Source organism: Lepidochelys kempii, chromosome 5 (assembly GCF_965140285.1).
Source record: "Lepidochelys kempii isolate rLepKem1 chromosome 5, rLepKem1.hap1, whole genome shotgun sequence".
NCBI classification, from domain to species: domain Eukaryota; kingdom Metazoa; phylum Chordata; order Testudines; family Cheloniidae; genus Lepidochelys; species Lepidochelys kempii.
The window spans coordinates 88,557,979-88,575,348 of NC_136384.1; the positions used below are offsets into that span (position 1 = coordinate 88,557,979).

General features: G+C 42.5%; 1 protein-coding gene across 1 annotated transcript in view; it reads right to left on the minus strand.

The window, feature by feature from the left end:
• Positions 1-17,370, minus strand: part of LRRC2 (leucine rich repeat containing 2) — a 123,043-nt gene that overhangs the window by 64,398 nt on the left and 41,275 nt on the right. The window lies entirely within an intron of this gene.

Sequence of the window (17,370 nt, forward strand, 5' to 3'; positions counted from 1 at the left end):
TTTTCACAGACAAATTGATAAACATCATTAAATTTAATGATACATCTGTCATTTGTATGCTACAGGTAATATCAGACCAAGGTGACAGGGACAACTGTTGGATCATATTAAAGAAGTTCTGTATTAAAATCACAAATGAGTTTGATTCCCCATAGTTTAAATTCCAGGGTATTACTAATTAAGAGGTCTCTTGGTTTTTGGTACTGTTTCTCTCCCTCTCTGTGTGAAACTTGCAAGCTGCTAATTGTGTTAGTACATTCTAAAACAGAGTCTGTTCTCAAAGCAATTCTTTGTAATAACAACTACTCACACAGAGACAGACTCAAAGCAATACTCTGTAACAACAGAAACAACACCCAGAGACTCCTTGCCCTTTTGTTGTATTCATCTCGTTTTGTTAACAATTGTGATTAAAATAGAGATAGAGGATGTATGTGGATGGATGCTTGGTGTGGATAATAACTGAATGATCAGGGAAGTGCCAGCCTATGAATCCAGTGTCCATCGGCTGAAGAAGACATCAAGTGGAAATAACCAGAGGACCCCCAGAGGGCAGACTGGAATCCACCCAACAGCCTCAAGAATGGGAGAACCAAAGAACAAGATAACATCTGGCAGCACAGAGCCATCAGGAATGTGCCATCTGCTGATTGATTCAGCAACAGCATGATGAAGCAATTCCCACAGCCTGGCATCGGAAGAAATTCCTATAAAAATGGACTCTTGGAAGTGAGAACTTTGGGGTCTGATTCTGCAAACCAACTTCCAGGAGCATCAGATGAGCATCTGACAAGACCCTGCTCTCTCCTCATGTCCAGGCCACCTGGCCAGTGGCTTGGCATGAGCAACTCTAAGGCTGGTAACTATGATAACTTTGCAGAACCTGTGTGTGTGTGTGTACGAATGAATGTGTGAATAAATATGAGATTGAATGGAATGTTATAGCTATAACTAACTGCTTACTATGATTCTTTCTGTATTCACAATAAATGTGGCATTTTGCCTTTTTCCCTTTAATAAGATCCTGCTGGTTTTTATTTTATTGGTATAACACAACTAGGGGTTCATCACTCTGCTTTAGCTAGTCACTGTTAAAGTATGTGATTGCCATTATTCTTATGGAACCCTTATCAAAACAAACTGTTTTATCTCTGATTGACAATCTCATATAAGGGAAATTATGTATTCTGTTCTGCTATCAAATGCTATCATGCATGCCTTTGAAAAGCAAAAAAAAATGCCTCTGTTGTGAGTGAGAAAATTCTATAAAACAGTGCAACAAATTCTTGGGTGGTTGGCCGGGGCAGTAGCTGGGAGAGGGTTGTTTTAAGAAAACATTCCACCAGGAACTACTTGGCACTTTTAATTTCTGTTAACATTTCTCTGAGGTAAGTAAGTAGGTTTCCAGTCTAAATGCTTTGTTTTGAAGACTGGCTTTCTTTTAAAGGCCCTGGAAATCCCAGGAACACATTTTCCCCTACAACAAATACATAAGACGGTGAGAAAATCTTTTATTGGACCAACTTCTTAACTCATCCACCTTGTCTTTCTAATATCCTGGTGTTGTGAGAAAACTGGATTTGACGTAACTTGCAGCCATCTTGCGTACTTAGCGCCCTCCACCCCCACCCCCAAATGGAAGCGAGGACACCACATAGGAATAATTTGTCCTTGCTAAGGCAGACAGAACAAAACCAGCTGCACATTGCAGTTTGACGGAGTGGGATAGATAAAGTGAAAGGACAGATTCATGAAAAGGGGGAAGAAATATAGAGAACGGGCCTTGAAATTTTTTTGCTGAAGCTTCTTTGCTAATAAGGAGAATAATGAATTGTTATTGGCTATTGAGAGAAACAGTTAAGTTATCACTCCTTTGGGTTCTGAAAACGCTGGGTAATTCGAGGACCAGTATGGCAACATGTAAGATAGTTACAGAGATACAAACCCCATAATCCCTGAAGTTTATTTTTTGTGCTCTTTTTATTAATTATTAGTAACAGTGTTACTGTTAGTAAGCTGTGAAATAGCTTGATCCTCATCCTAACATTTAGTGAACGTTTCATTTGTTTTAAAGAGATGGCTATCATTCTCATGGTGTTTGAGAGATCATTTGGCCACAATTGGGCCCAGTGCAGTTGGGCATGTGGCATGAGTACAGCATAAAAAGGGGAGTGTTCCTTTTGGGGCATGGAGATCGTTCAAGTGAGAGCTGAAGCCCCAATTCAGAAAAATACTTAAGCACATGCCTAACGTTAAGCACGGAAGTAGTTACACTGGCTTCAATGAGGATGTTTATGTGTTGATAGCTAGGTATAGGAATAAGTACACCCTGCTGAAACAGAAGTCACTCTTGCCCTAGAAATATGTCAACATTGTGATAACATCACTATAGGCCAATCAAGTATCAGTTTTCAGTAAGCCCTCAAGATAGTATTTTTGCGGTATGGAGGAGGATCAGCAGAGACTGTGAATATCTGTTTAAGTGTTATTGTTTTGGTTATTGCTGATCTTGTCTTCAGTAAGACCTAGCCTCCCCCCGGCCCCATCCAAAATCCCTGTGTTATATTGATGTGTAAAGATTAAACAAACTGCATTTCTCCCCACAATGAGGATGGGAAAGTTCTGTGCTGCTGCCATTTTAGATTCTCCAGAGATTTCACTTTAGAAGTAATACAAATAATTGCTGAGTATAAATAATGTTATTCTTTGAAGGAGTAACCTGTTTGGAAAATGAGTAGGGTGACTGGACTTAGCATCCAAAAGGATTTCAGAGTCATTAAATGAGAGGACATGTCAAGGTTCCTCCCCCACTCTGAACTCTAGGGTACAGATGTGGGGACCTGCATGAAAAACCTCCTAAGCTTATCTTTACCTGCTTAGGTCAAAACTTCCCCAAGGTACAAAATATTACCCCCGTTATACAGACCCAAACCCTTGGATCTGAGAACAATGAAAAGCATTCAGTGTTTTACAAGAAGACTTTTAATAAAAAATAGAAGTAAATAGAAATAAAGAAATTCCCCCTGTAAAATCAGGATGGTATATATCTTACAGGGTAATTAGGTTCAAAAACATAGAGAACCCCTCTAGGCAAAACCTTAAGTTACAAAAAAGATACACAGACAGAAATAGTTATTCTATTCAGCACAATTCTTTTCTCAGCCATTTAAAGAAATCATAATCTAACACATACCTAGCTAGATTACTTACTAAAAGTTCTAAGACTCCATTCCTGTTCTGTCCCCGGCCAAGACGACTACAGACAGACACAGACCCTTTGTGTCTCTCCCTCCTCCCAGCTTTTGAAAGTATCTTGTCTCCTCATTGGTCATTTTGGTCAGGTGCCAGCGAGGTTACCTTTAGCTTCTTAACCCTTTACAGGTGAGAGGAGCTTTCCCCTGGCCAGGAGGGATTTCAAAGGGGTTTACCCTTCCCTTTATATTTATGACACGCCCCCCAAATCTCAGCTAGGGTGAAACACTGGCTGGGATTTCTTCCTGGAGCTCTAGGAAAACAGAGTTAATAAGACACATGCATCTCTAAATATACTACCAAGTACATAAAGACTAACAATATTTTCCACATCTCAAGGACGATTTTAACCAGTTGATTCTGGGAAACTTTCACGGGAGAGTGCATCAGCCACTTTGTTAGAAGCTCCTGAGATGTGTTGGATGTCGAAATCAAAATCTTGGAGAGCTAAACTCCACCGAAGAAGTTTTTTGTTAGTTTCTTTGACGGTGTGAAGCCACTTTAGTGCAGCATGGTCGGTTTGCAGGTGGAAACGCCGTCCCCAAACATATGGGCGTAGCTTTTCCAGAGCGTAGACAATGGCATAACATTCTTTTTCAGTGACTGACCAGTTGCTTTCCCTCTCAGACAGTTTTTTGCTGAGAAACACTACAGGGTGGAATTCTTGATCAGGTCCTTTCTGCATTAAAACTGCTCCCACACCACGCTCGGATGCATCTGTGGTTACTAGGAACGGTTTGTCAAAGTCTGGGGCCCTTAGTACAGGGTCAGACATGAGTGTCGCTTTAAGCTTGTTAAAGGCCTTCTGACACTTTCCGGTCCACTGAACAGCATTTGGCTGTTTCTTTTTGGTTAGGTCTGTCAGTGGGGCAGCGATTTGGCTGTAGTGCGGTACAAATCGTCTGTAATAACCGGCCAAGCCTAAGAAGGATTGAACCTGTTTCTTTGACTTTGGGACAGGCCACTTTTGGATAGCATCCACTTTGGCCTGTAGGGGGCTGATAGTTCCTTGACCCACCTGGTGTCCAAGGTAAGTCACTCTGTTTAGGCCTATTTGACACTTCTTAGCCTTAACAGTTAGTCCTGCCTCCCTTATGCGCTCAAGGACTTTTTGTAGATGTTCCAGGTGGTCTGCCCAGGAATCCGAAAATATGGCCACATCGTCAAGGTAGGCGACTGCATATTCTCCTAATCCCGCTAGGAGACCATCTACAAGTCTTTGGAAAGTGGCGGGTGCATTTCGCAGCCCGAAAGGGAGTACATTAAATTCATACAGCCCGAGATGTGTGATGAAGGCTGACCTTTCCTTGGCAGATTCATCTAGCGGTACCTGCCAGTACCCCTTGGTTAAGTCCAAGGTAGAGATGAACTGGGCCCTTCCCAGTTTCTCTAATAGTTCATCTGTGCGTGGCATGGGATAGTTGTCTGGGCGAGTTACAGCATTTAGCTTACGGTAGTCCACGCAAAAACGTATTTCCCCATCTGGTTTGGGAACTAGAACCACTGGAGATGCCCATGCACTTTCAGAGGGGCGGATTACACCCATCTGTAACATATCCTGGATCTCCCGTTCTATAGCAGTTTTAGCTTGAGGAGACACCCGGTAAGGTTGGACCCTAATTGGGTGAGCATTACCTGTGTCAATGGAGTGGTATGCCCGTTCAGTCAGTCCTGGGGTGGCTGAGAACGTTGGCGCGTAGCTAGTGCACAGCTCCTGGATCTGCTGTCGCTGCATACGCCCAAGGGTCATGGAGAGGTTCACCTCTTCCACACCACCAGCACATTTCCCTTCGTAGTAGACACCTTCAGGCCACTCAGCGTCGTCTCCTCCCTGGGCTGTAAACTGACAAACCTTTAATTCTCTGGAATAAAAGGGCTTTAGAGAATTAATATGATACACCTTAGGCTTTCAGTTGGAGGTGGGGAATGCTATGAGATAATTAACAGCTCCCAGGCGCTCCTGGACCACGAATGGCCCTTCCCACGATGCTTCCATTTTATGGGCCTGGAGCGCCTTTAAGACCATGACCTGGTCTCCTACTTTGAAGGAACGCTCTCTGGCATGTTTATCATACCAGGCTTTTTGCTCTTTTTGAGCATCCTGTAAGTTTTCTCTAGCAAGGGCTAAAGAGGTTCGGAGGGTGTTTTGTAGGTTGGTTACAAAGTCCAGAATGTTAGTTCCTGGAGAAGGTGTAAATCCCTCCCATTGCTGCTTCACCAACTGCAATGGCCCCTTAACCTCACGGCCATATACAAGTTCAAATGGGGAAAACCCTAAACTGGGATGTGGTACAGCTCTGTAGGCAAAGAGCAACTGCTGCAATACTAGGTCCCAATCATTGGAGTGCTCATTTACGAATTTACGTATCATGGCCCCCAAAGTTCCATTAAACTTCTCCACCATGCCATTTGTTTGATGATGGTAAGGAGTGGCAACCAAGTGATTTACCCCATGAGCTTCCCAAAGGTTTTTCATAGTTCCTGCCAGGAAATTAGTCCCTGCATCTGTGAGGATGTCGGAGGGCCAACCTACCCTGGCAAAAATGTCTGCTAGTGCCTGGCACACACTTTTAGCCCTGGTGTTGCTTAGAGCTACTGCTTCCGGCCATCGGGTGGCAAAATCCATGAAAGTCAGTATGTACTGCTTTCCTCTGGGTGTCTTTTTCGGAAAAGGACCCAGAATATCCACAGCTACTCGCTGAAATGGAACTTCAATGATGGGGAGTGGCTGGAGAGGAGCTTTGACCTGGTCTTGGGGTTTTCCCACTCTTTGGCACACCTCACAAGACTGGACATAGGTAGAAACATCCTTGCCCATTCCCTCCCAGTGGAATGACCCCCCCAAACGGTCTTTGGTCCTGTTCACCCCAGCATGGCCACTAGGGTGATCATGGGCTAAGCTCAAGAGCTTGGCCCGGTATTTAGTTGGAACTACCAACTGTCTCTGAGGATGCCAGTCTTCCTGGTGTCCCCCAGAAAGAGTTTCCTTGTATAAAAGTCCTCTTTCTACAACAAACCTGGATCGATTAGAAGAGCTGAGAGGCGGTGGGTTGCTCCGTGCCGCTGTCCAAGCTCTCTGGAGGCTTTCATCTGCTTCCTGTTCGGTCTGGAACTGTTCCCTTGATGCTGGAGACATCAGTTCCTCATGGGATTGTGGACCTAGGCTTGGTCCCTCTGGAAGCGATATAGGGGATGGAGCTGTTTCTGTTGACTGTGAACCGCTCTCCGCTGGTGCACTATGTTGGGATTCAGGCTCCGGCTGAGCCTCTTGTGTAGGGTTATCGGCTGCTGCCAGTTCAGGTTCGGTGGGGCCCTCTGGTGTTGAGGTTGCAAGTACTGGATTCAGTGCTGACACGGGGTCTGGTGTTGGTTGTTTGGCTGGTTCCGGTTCCGGGACTGGTTCCGTCTGGGTCTCTGGGACTGGATCCACTACTGCTGTTGCAGACATTGGCCTGGGGTCCAGGTCCATCACCTCTGACTGGGTCCTGATAGAAGTTTCCGGAACAGAGCTAGGCCTCACGGCTTGTTTAGCCTGGTTGCGGGTGACCATTCCCACCCTCTTGGCCTGCTTCACATGATTGGCCAAGTCTTCCCCCAACAGCATGGGGATGGGATAATCATCATAGACTGCAAAAGTCCACATTCCTGACCAGCCCTTGTACTGGACAGGCAACTTGGCTGTAGGCAAATTGAAAGAGTTGGACTTGAAGGGTTGAATCGTCACTTGGATCTCTGGGTTGATTAAATTGGGGTCCACTAAGGAAGCATGGATAGCTGACACTTGTGCTCCGGTGTCCCTCCACGCGGTGACCTTCTTCCCACCCACACTCACAGTTTCCCTCCGCTCCAAGGGTATCTGGGAGGTATCTGGGCCTGTGGACCTCTGGTGTGATTCCGGTGCAATGAACTGTAATCTGTTGGGGTTCTTGGGGCAGTTGGCCTTTACATGCCCCAGCTCGTTACACTTAAAACATCGTCCAGCTGACGGGTCACTGGGGCGAGGAGGGTTGCTGGAGAACGGGGTGGTGGGACGATAAGGGGTCTGGAGGGTTCTTTGGGAGGTAGGTGGGGCTTTGGGCGGCCCCCGGTAATAGGGTGTGGTCTGGGGTGGTCCCTTCTGGTCTCCGCTCCAACTGCGACCAGTTTTCTTCTTCTCTGCCACCTCCACCCATCTGGCTCCAATCTCTCCTGCCTCAATTAGAGTTTTGGGTTTCCCATCTAGGATGTATCTTTCTATTTCCTCAGGAACACCCTCTAAGAATTGTTCCATTTGCATTAGGAAGGGCAAATTTACTGGAGATTCAACACTTGCTCCTGATATCCAGGCATCCCAATGTTTTACAATGTGGTAGGCATGTCGGGTAAATGACATGTCTGGTTTCCACCTTAGGGCTCTGAACCTCCGACGAGACTGCTCGGGTGTTATCCCCATTCTGACTCTCGCCTTGGATTTAAACAGTTCATACTTGTTCATGTGTTCTTTAGGCATTTCAGCTGCCACCTCAGCTAAGGGTCCACTGAGCTGCGGCCTCAGCTCTACCATGTATTGGTCAGTAGAGATGTTGTACCCAAGGCAGGCCCTTTCGAAGTTTTCTAAGAAGGCCTCAGTATCATCACCTGCCTTGTAGGTGGGGAACTTTCTGGGATGGGAAGTGGTACCTGGAGAAGGATTGCTAGGGTTTGTTGGTATATTCTGCTGGGCCTTTATCCTCTCCATCTCCTCCACATGCTTCCTCTCTTTTTCCTTCTCCTTCTCCTTCAGCTGCATGAGTTCTATCTGTCTTTCATGTTCCCTTTGTTTTTCCTCAGCCTGAAATTTGGCTAATTCCAGCTGTAGTCGAGCTGAGGATTTGGCCATTCTAACCTCTCTGTTTTTAACTAACTTTACACCCGAGGTTTAGAAATAAACAAACAAAACTTGGCTGTAAAATTTTGCTGTGCTGGAATAGAATACCTATTCTCTGATAGTGATTGTCAGCCTACAGAAAAAGACAATTCCCTTGTCTCTGCTCTGGGCCCAAATTAAAGCAAAAAACCTCCAACTACTTGGAAAACTGCTTACCCAGCCAAAGAAAAAAAAATTTCTTTTCAAACCTGTGCTCCTTGTAAAACAAAAAAAAAAATCAAAATCCTAAAAAAACCCTGCCACTTTTGTCTCCAGGCAAATGGGTAGAGCACACACCCCCTATTTACTTTTAGGAAGAAAAGAAAAAAAAACCTCTGGGTTGGAAGACTGTGAATTTCCCTGCAGGAGTTAAGTACCCTGCCTCCAGGCAAAGAAAACCTGCAATTCACAAGATAATCCCCTTTTGTCTCTGCTTGGCCACAAAGCAGAGAGAAACCAAGCTGCTTTCAGTTTCAAAGCTGCTTCTGGACTTCCTAAAAATTCCTTTTTAAAATCTGTATTTCTAGTTCAAAAAATCTCAACTGGATCTCAAAATGATTTCAGGTTAATCCCACCACTGTGCCACCATGTCAAGGTTCCTCCCCCACTCTGAACTCTAGGGTACAGATGTGGGGACCAGCATGAAAAACCTCCTAAGCTTATCTTTACCTGCTTAGGTCAAAACTTCCCCAAGGTACAAAATATTACCCCCGTTATCCTTGGAATGGCCGCTACCACCACCAAACTAATACTGGTTACTGGGGAAGAGCTGTTTGGACGCGTCCTTCCCCCCAAAATACTTCCCAAAACCTTGCACCCCACTTCCTGGACAAGGTTTGGTAAAAAGCCTCACCAATTCGCCTAGGTGACTACAGACCCAGACCCTTGGATCTTAAGAACAATGAACAATCCTCCCAACACTTGCACTCCCCCTTTCCTGGGAAATGTTGGATAAAAAGCCTCACCAATTTGCATAGGTGACCACAGACCCAAACCCTTGGATCTGAGAACAATGAAAAGCATTCAGTGTTTTACAAGAAGACTTTTAATAAAAAATAGAAGTAAATAGAAATAAAGAAATTCCCCCTGTAAAATCAGGATGGTATATATCTTACAGGGTAATTAGGTTCAAAAACATAGAGAACCCCTCTAGGCAAAACCTTAAGTTACAAAAAAGATACACAGACAGAAATAGTTATTCTATTCAGCACAATTCTTTTCTCAGCCATTTAAAGAAATCATAATCTAACACATACCTAGCTAGATTACTTACTAAAAGTTCTAAGACTCCATTCCTGTTCTGTCCCCGGCCAAGACGACTACAGACAGACACAGACCCTTTGTTTCTCTCCCTCCTCCCAGCTTTTGAAAGTATCTTGTCTCCTCATTGGTCATTTTGGTCAGGTGCCAGCGAGGTTACCTTTAGCTTCTTAACCCTTTACAGGTGAGAGGAGCTTTCCCCTGGCCAGGAGGGATTTCAAAGGGGTTTACCCTTCCCTTTATATTTATGACAGGACACCATTCATTTTTAAGGGTGAGTGGCTAAAATCCTTCTCCAAGCATAATTTAAGACATGCTCAGTGGCTGAATGGGAGGTCTCAAAGGAAGAGACAAGTGCTTTAGGAAGCGGTGTGATGTTTCATGACATGACACTTTTTCCTCAGAATCACTGAAAAAAAATCAGGCTGAAAAAATAGCCTAGCAAACTACTTGAGGGTACTGTATTAATTGACATGTCATTTCTTGTGTGAGACTCATCTGGAGACCTAGACACTTGGGTTTATTAAATGATCCCATGGGATCTTTTGCAAGTTTAGGATTGTTAGTCTGGGCCAAATTTCAGTTTAAGTAATTCTGTTTCATGAAATTTCCCCCCAGAATTCCAATTATTGTTTTCTTCCCAACCTAACCTGCTGCCCTGTTGTACAGGATTGTAGCTGAAGAATATGGGCTGGAATGTAACAGCCAGAAAACTGCATTTATAACTGTATTCCATTATATTATGTATAAAGATCTGTATGAGCAAATGCACATGAACAAAAAAAAATTATATTGCTAAAATGGTAGTTAACCTTGCATAATTACTTCTGTCCTAACCTCCAATTTTCTAAGTATTCATAATTTTTCTAAACACTTGATTTGACCTAAGTTTGTTCAGAAAGCGTCTCAAAAATAGCTGAACCATTTTTTGCTCAATGAAGGACCAAAAATAAAATACTTTAACTATTATAAAAATTGTTACAGGTTAAAAAATAATAGCCACTAGCAGTAAAACAACTGGAACTAGAACAATAAAGTCCAAGAAAGAAATAGAGAAGATGCTTTGAGTGTTCTAGGGAGAGTAATCATTGATCAATAAAGTAATATATTTGAAAAACTTTGAAACTTTGAAAAACTTTAAAACTTTGAAAAAAAGTTACACACTTCACATGAACTGAATATTGTCCAGGCTTTTTTCATACATTCAGAAACAGTCCAATTCATGGTTAACTTAGTTACACACTGAAAAGGTAAGTGAAGATAAGAAATGAGTGAGACAGCTCCTGCAAGCTCTGCCTTATTGACTTCATGTTTTGTTGGTGGGCTGGGAATGAACCAAGGGTATTTACTGAGCCACTTCAAGGGGAGAACCTTAGGTGGCTAGACTGGACATTTCCACACTTTTCAGAGCTTAATGGTGCAGTCTTAGTTTTGTATTAACAGTGTGTTTGTGTTTTAATTGCACGTTATGGCGTAAGTTATATGGTACTTACTTTTTATTTTTATTTTTTTAAGAAGTCAGAAGGTGGAGATAGACTTCCACATGATGAGTGCACTTAACATACTACATGAAGCTTCTCTGACAGCATGCCAGATTTCTATTTACACTTCAGTATTACAGGATGCAACAAAAAATCACTGAGTATCATCAGAATGTAGAAGAACCAGTTAGAAGCTGTATTGTAAGAAACATTATTTACCTTTCAAAATGATAATCTTTATTTAGATACTGATATTGCATTAAACCAAATCCATTCCCATGCATTAGCTGCTGGCTCTATTCTCTAGCATTTGTATTGATTTCCATACAGATGTAGTGAACATACAATACTGTACATCTCTAACATATTGTGGCTTATAATTTAAGCCATGGTCAAGAAAATTTAGGATGAGATTCTCTGATGGGTTTGGGGATCTTGAATAAAACAATCATTTACTCCTGAGGAGAATACTGTGGCCAGTGTTTTAAGATACAGAAAAGCAAAACACTAAGCTACCACTGGCCTGTAAAAGTGCCCTACTATTCAGCAATACACGCAGCTTTCTGAGTTTATCTAACCCATCTCCATTTCCGAAAGCCACCTCACATACATCTGTCTCCCCAAGTGCATTGAAATACCAACACACAACTTTCAGGTGTTTTGGGAAGCATACAGAACCTTACTGCTTACGTAGAAAGTCCGTTTCTTTTCAATCCATTAAGTTCCTCTCCAAAACAGAAACAAGTTTGCAGAAAAAGCTTCATCCTAGCAAAAGCTATCCCCCACCAGAGGTTCAATCAACCTATACCCAAATAAACAAAGCCTTTCCTGGTGTGAGACATAAAAAATAGAAGAGCAACAGCAGCAAATCTTTCCTTTCACTAGGGGCATAATAAATATAATTCTCTCTATAGCACTTATTCAACACACTCTACTTCCTTCTAGAACTGGGTTCATTCCACAACCCACCCCTGCTTGTTTTCTTTTCCCTTCCATACCCTATGCTTGGTCCTGATTGTTTATGTAGCCCAGCTCCATTGGCTCCACTCCTTAATCCTTTTCTTTCTAATTTCACAACTCTGGAGAGCCAACAGGGAAAGACATGGATCCACTTGGGCAAAGTCAAGTCGACCAAGGCCCAGCTATCCAAGGCCTCATCATAGGATCCAGGGAGGCAACACACCCAGTCACAATTTCTCACAACATCATACTTCAGAATTAGGTTTTGCTGACAAGCTGTTAACACTTTAGAGTAGAACTCTCAGTAAAAGATTTATAATCTTTGCCACTTTTAACATAAACACAGTTCAAAAATATATGGAATTCCTTTATCAAAATCCATGTTTGCATAGGTAAGGTTTCCTCTTTGTAAAATCTTGTGTCTCAGAGGATTACAAATGGAGGAGAATCTTACATTTTTCACAGTGAGACTGTTATAGAACCTTTAAGAGCTAAATTCTGCTTTCTCTACTCCAGCAAAACTCACTGAGAGTTTCTTTCAACTAAGGCTTACAGAATTTGACTAAATAATAGCAAGTTCCTTTAAACTCAGAGCTTGTCCATATGGAGGTTTAGTTTGTGGCAAGCTGGGGTGTAAATCGATAGTGCACGAGTTTGTTGCACACCAAATTACCATGTGGACCCAGCTACTGTGCACTAAAAGGTACCTTTTGACCTACTGCTCTTTGAAACAGCCTTCTCTTTGAATCCCTACTTCTAAATGACCACTGTGGGCCATATTCTGATACCCTTACTCACACTGAGTATGCATTGAGTATTTCTATTGATTTCAGTAGAAATACTTGAGAAGTAAGGAACTAATCAATGTGAGTAAGGGTATCAGAATTTGGCCCTATATATGACTGCCTAAACCAGTGAGGTTTTTTTTCCTCCTTACAAGGAGACAGTAGCTCCTGTTAGGAATTTAATCCCAGGTACATTCTTTGTAGTTGAGGGTTACTTGGAAATGCACAAAATATTTTCTTGCCTTTCAAAGCATCAAAACAAATCAAAGGACTCACTTCCAATCTGATCTTTATAATCCAGAGCCACAGTGATCAATACAAACTAGGTGCATGGGCACCTGCTCTTTCCACATTGGAAGTGGCCTTCGGGAAAGTCATATGTATGTTCTGATTGATAACAATAAGCAGAAAAATCTAAAGCTGAATTTCTGTCTCTCTCTCTTTTTTTTTAAGTGGTTAGCAATCATAGTCTCTCTAGTGGGCAGCTTTTATGGATGGTTTCTCAGACATGCGTATGTATGATTGTCATAAAAATAAAGGGAAGGGTAACCACCTTTCTGCATACAGTGCTATAAAATCCTTCCTGGCCAGAGGCAAAACCCTTTCACCTGTAAAGGGTTAAGAAGCTAAGATAACCTTGCTGGCACCTGACCAAAATGACCAATGAGGAGACAAGATACTTTCAAAATTTGGAGGGGGGGGAAACAAAGGGTCTGTCTGTCTGGGTGATGTTTTTGCCCAGAACAGATCAGGAATGCAGCTTCATAACTCCTTAAGTTAGTAAGTAATCTAGATAGAAATGCATTAGATTTCCTTTGTTTAATGGCTGGTAAAATAAGTTGTGCTGGATGGAATGTATATTCCTGTTTTTGTGTCATTTTGTAACTTAAGGTTTTGCCTAGAGGGATTCTCTATGTTTTGAATCTGATTACCCTGTAAGATATTTACCATCCTGATTTTACAGAGGCGATTCTTTTACCTTTTCTTTAATTAAAATTCTTCTTTTAAGAACCTGATTGCTTTTTCATTGTTCTTAAGATCCAAGGGTTTGGGTCTGTAGTCACCTGTACAAATTGGTGAGGACTTTTATCAAGCCTTCCCCAGGAAAGGAGGTGTAGGGCTTGGGGGGATTTTTGGGGGAAGATGTCTCTAAGTGGGCTCTTTCCCTGTTCTCTGTTTATCATGCTTGGTGGTGGCAGCATAGGGTTCAAGGACAAGGCAAAGTTTGTACCTTGGGGAAGTTTTTAACCTAAGCTGGTAAGAATAAGCTTAGGGAGTCTTTCATGCAGGTCCCCACATCTGTACCCTAGAGTTCAGAGTGGGGAAGGAACCTTGACAACGATGAATAAAAAAGAGACATTATGTGAACATATATACAACATAAGTAGGGACAGATTGTGTGCTACCCTTGCTCACCTGCACAGGGGTGAAGGAGCATGCAAGAAACCAGACCATTGTTAACACACAAGAAACCTGGCCAAAGTCAAGCCCACTCCCTGTGCTCTGTGGATAGCAAGGAATGCTTGCTCTTGATAGCTGCATGGAGGTAGGTGACCAAAAGATGGTGAGGAGGAAGGAGGCGGGGTCATGTATAAATAATGCTTGCCCCCATACACACACAACACTGGCCCATGGAGTGGGGGGGAATTCTATACCAGCCTAATCACTGATTCCAAATCCTTACACACACACAACACATGCAGGGAGCAGTACTGGAGAAATAGTGTCTGTCTAAGGCAAAATCTCACTAACACTTCTCTGGGATGGTGCACCCTCCTCAAGGATTGTGGCTACATGTCACAAACTAGACTTTACAGTACACGAATATTTATAGGTGCCAAATCCTACTCCCAGTATAGTAGGAGACTACTTCAGGCATAATACTGTGTGACTATTGCACATGTTAATGATTGTTATATAAACTTGAAAACAGGGATTCTTAATCTGATCTGGATAACCTTGTAAATATAATCAGGAAGATTTATCTTGAACTTCTACTCAGGGAGAGATTGTAAAAATGGCAAGATCGATTTACTCGGAAGATCGACTTACTGTCTGAATTCGTACTCGGCAGATCGATTTACTGTCTGAATTCAGTCAGTGCTCTTTTCTTTACAGGCAAAACTGTTACTTTGGTGGAAAGCATAACACACTGTGTAAGTGCCATGTATTAAAACAAACTAAAAGCAGAGAACAAAGCTTTCGGATTAATAGATCTCAGAAGGTAACTCCCTACCAATTGTAAAGTGGGGTTTCTTTCAACCTCACCTGCTCCTGCTTTAAAAGCCATTAAGCTTTGAGGAGCTCCTGCTGGGATAATGTGTACTTTCCACATTATGCATCCGATGAAGTGAGCTGTAGCTCACGAAAGCTTATGCTCAAATAAATTGGTTAGTCTCTAAGGTGCCACAAGTACTCCTTTTCTTTTTGCGAATACAGACTAACATGACTGTTACTCTGAAACCTGTCATTATGCTGGGATAATGAGACTTTGCAGTATCCACTAATGCAAGATGGTGCATTAAGGTTAGAATTTTTGAAAGGGCTCCATCAACAGTTGTTGCTACTGAGAATTTGAAAACTGGGCTGAATGCAATTTTGACAATCTGGCCCAGGAGACACAATAGGCAACAGTAGCTGATATATGTGTTTTTAAGCACATAAGTCTCCTGGAAATTCTGTCATGTGACAAGAGGGTTTTTCCTCTAATTGTGAGTTTTGCATTAATTGCCATTTTCTTTGTGACTTTGGCCACATTGTTTTAACTGCTTGATCCTGCACCACTGGAATTAATGGGAGTTTTGAAATTAATTTCAATAGTTGCAGTATCAATCCATAATAACACAGGTGTAGATTCTAATATACTTACACTGAGTAATACCTTATTCCTGGAGTACTCCCATTGAAATCAATGGGATTATTTGGAGAGTGTGATGCTTCTCAACATAAATTAAGAGCATCAGAATCTGGCCTAGTGTTGTGGGACAAAGTATTGTATAAATTTCAGGCTTAAAAAAATTTCCCTTGTGGATATAGAAAGTTCATATGCTATATATTGCTGTATTCTATACCAAATCCTGGGCCTACCCTCATTGGTACAGAAAAGATAATGAAGGAATTTGGAACCTCGTTAATGAATGAAGGCAGAACAGATCACCAAACACTATTACTTCAGTAGAAGAGATGGGTAATGATAAGCACAGATGTCAACTGCAGAGAGATTGTTGTCTTCATGGAAAACATGACTCACAGGAGAGCTCTGGGTCTTGCCCTAGTCCACTGGCAAAAAGTGAGGTAGCTAAAATTAGCTGCATTGCAGTAGAAAACACTACTCCTTACCATATTAAGGTGCCCTCTTTTTTTAATCTCTGTTGAATGCCTGTTGTGATTTGCTTTTTCACTAGCCAACACAAATAGGAAACAAAATGGTCTCTGGTTCTGAACGTTTAGAAAACTGACACTCTGTACAAATGACTCAGAGAGAGAAAAACAGAGAGATGGAGCAGCCAGATTCTGGCCAGCACAAATTAGAGGCCAGATTGTGGCCAGCCACTACATCAGTGCCCAAAGGGTGCATGGACGTTTCCTGCCTTTTGCACACCTTTGCAGGGGCCAGCAATAGTCTGGCTGGAAAGTGCAGGCCCTGGTCCCTCCTAACAACTCTGGGCACTAATTGCCTGAAAGGGGGCAAGAAGGTGAAAAGTGAAGGTGAGGCCACTGGCCTGTCTCTCATCCCCAGAGCAATCAGAGAAGTTGGCTGGTACAGAAAAAGAAGCACTTTGCACCCTCTTCACGTAGCTTAACTGTCTTAGGGTTTTATACTGCCACCCATCATGAGAGTATCTGAGTCCCTCCTACATAAAATCAATCGTAATAGATTCATGTGGGACTTCATGGACTCTCTGGCACAGTCTCCTTTTGGGGGCAAAAGCTCTGCTTAGGGTATGTTATTTATTAGTTTTGTCTTTGTTTGGTAGTGATTTAGGGACAGCAGGGAGTGTCAGTGTTGTGTCATTCTTATGTTGGAAAAACTTTTTTCAAAGAAGATGATTTTACAGCATTTCCAAAAGATTCTGGGTTCGCCTGATCTCCTCTGGAAGTTTGCTCCATAGCCAGATCCCCTTGACCAAGAGTGCTTTCGGTCATGTGCCTTGTCCTGGGCTTTTAAACAGTGACGTAGCTACTATATCAGGATGAGCTGCACCGGAGAACTCAGGAGTGACTCCTGCTGAGTCAGCCAGATTTCATTCTAGGGATTCATGCTGTCCCTCCACCAAAGGCACCATTCAGCCCTAGGCACTTTTCAGCAAAGAGATTCTTTTCTCTTTTTTTCTCTTCCCTGAGCAATAAACATGGTATCAGTCAAGTCCTATGACTCCTGCATAAGTGCCGACTTTCTGCTTTGATTAAAACACTAACCCAGGAACCTATCCTTGCAACAAAGCCCGGTGTTAACTGTGTCCACATATCTATTCAGGGGACACCATCACAGGGCCTAATCACATCAGCCACACTATCACTGATAGTTCACCTACACATCTACCAATTTACATCATGTACCAGCAATGCCCTTCTGCCATGTACATTGGTCGCACTGGACAGTCTCTACGTAAAAGAATAAATGGACACAAATCAGATGTCAAGAATTATAACATTCAAAAACCAGTCGGAGAACACTTCAATCTCTTTGGTCATTCGATTACAGACCTAAAAGTGGCAATTCTTCAACAAAAAAACTTCAAAAACA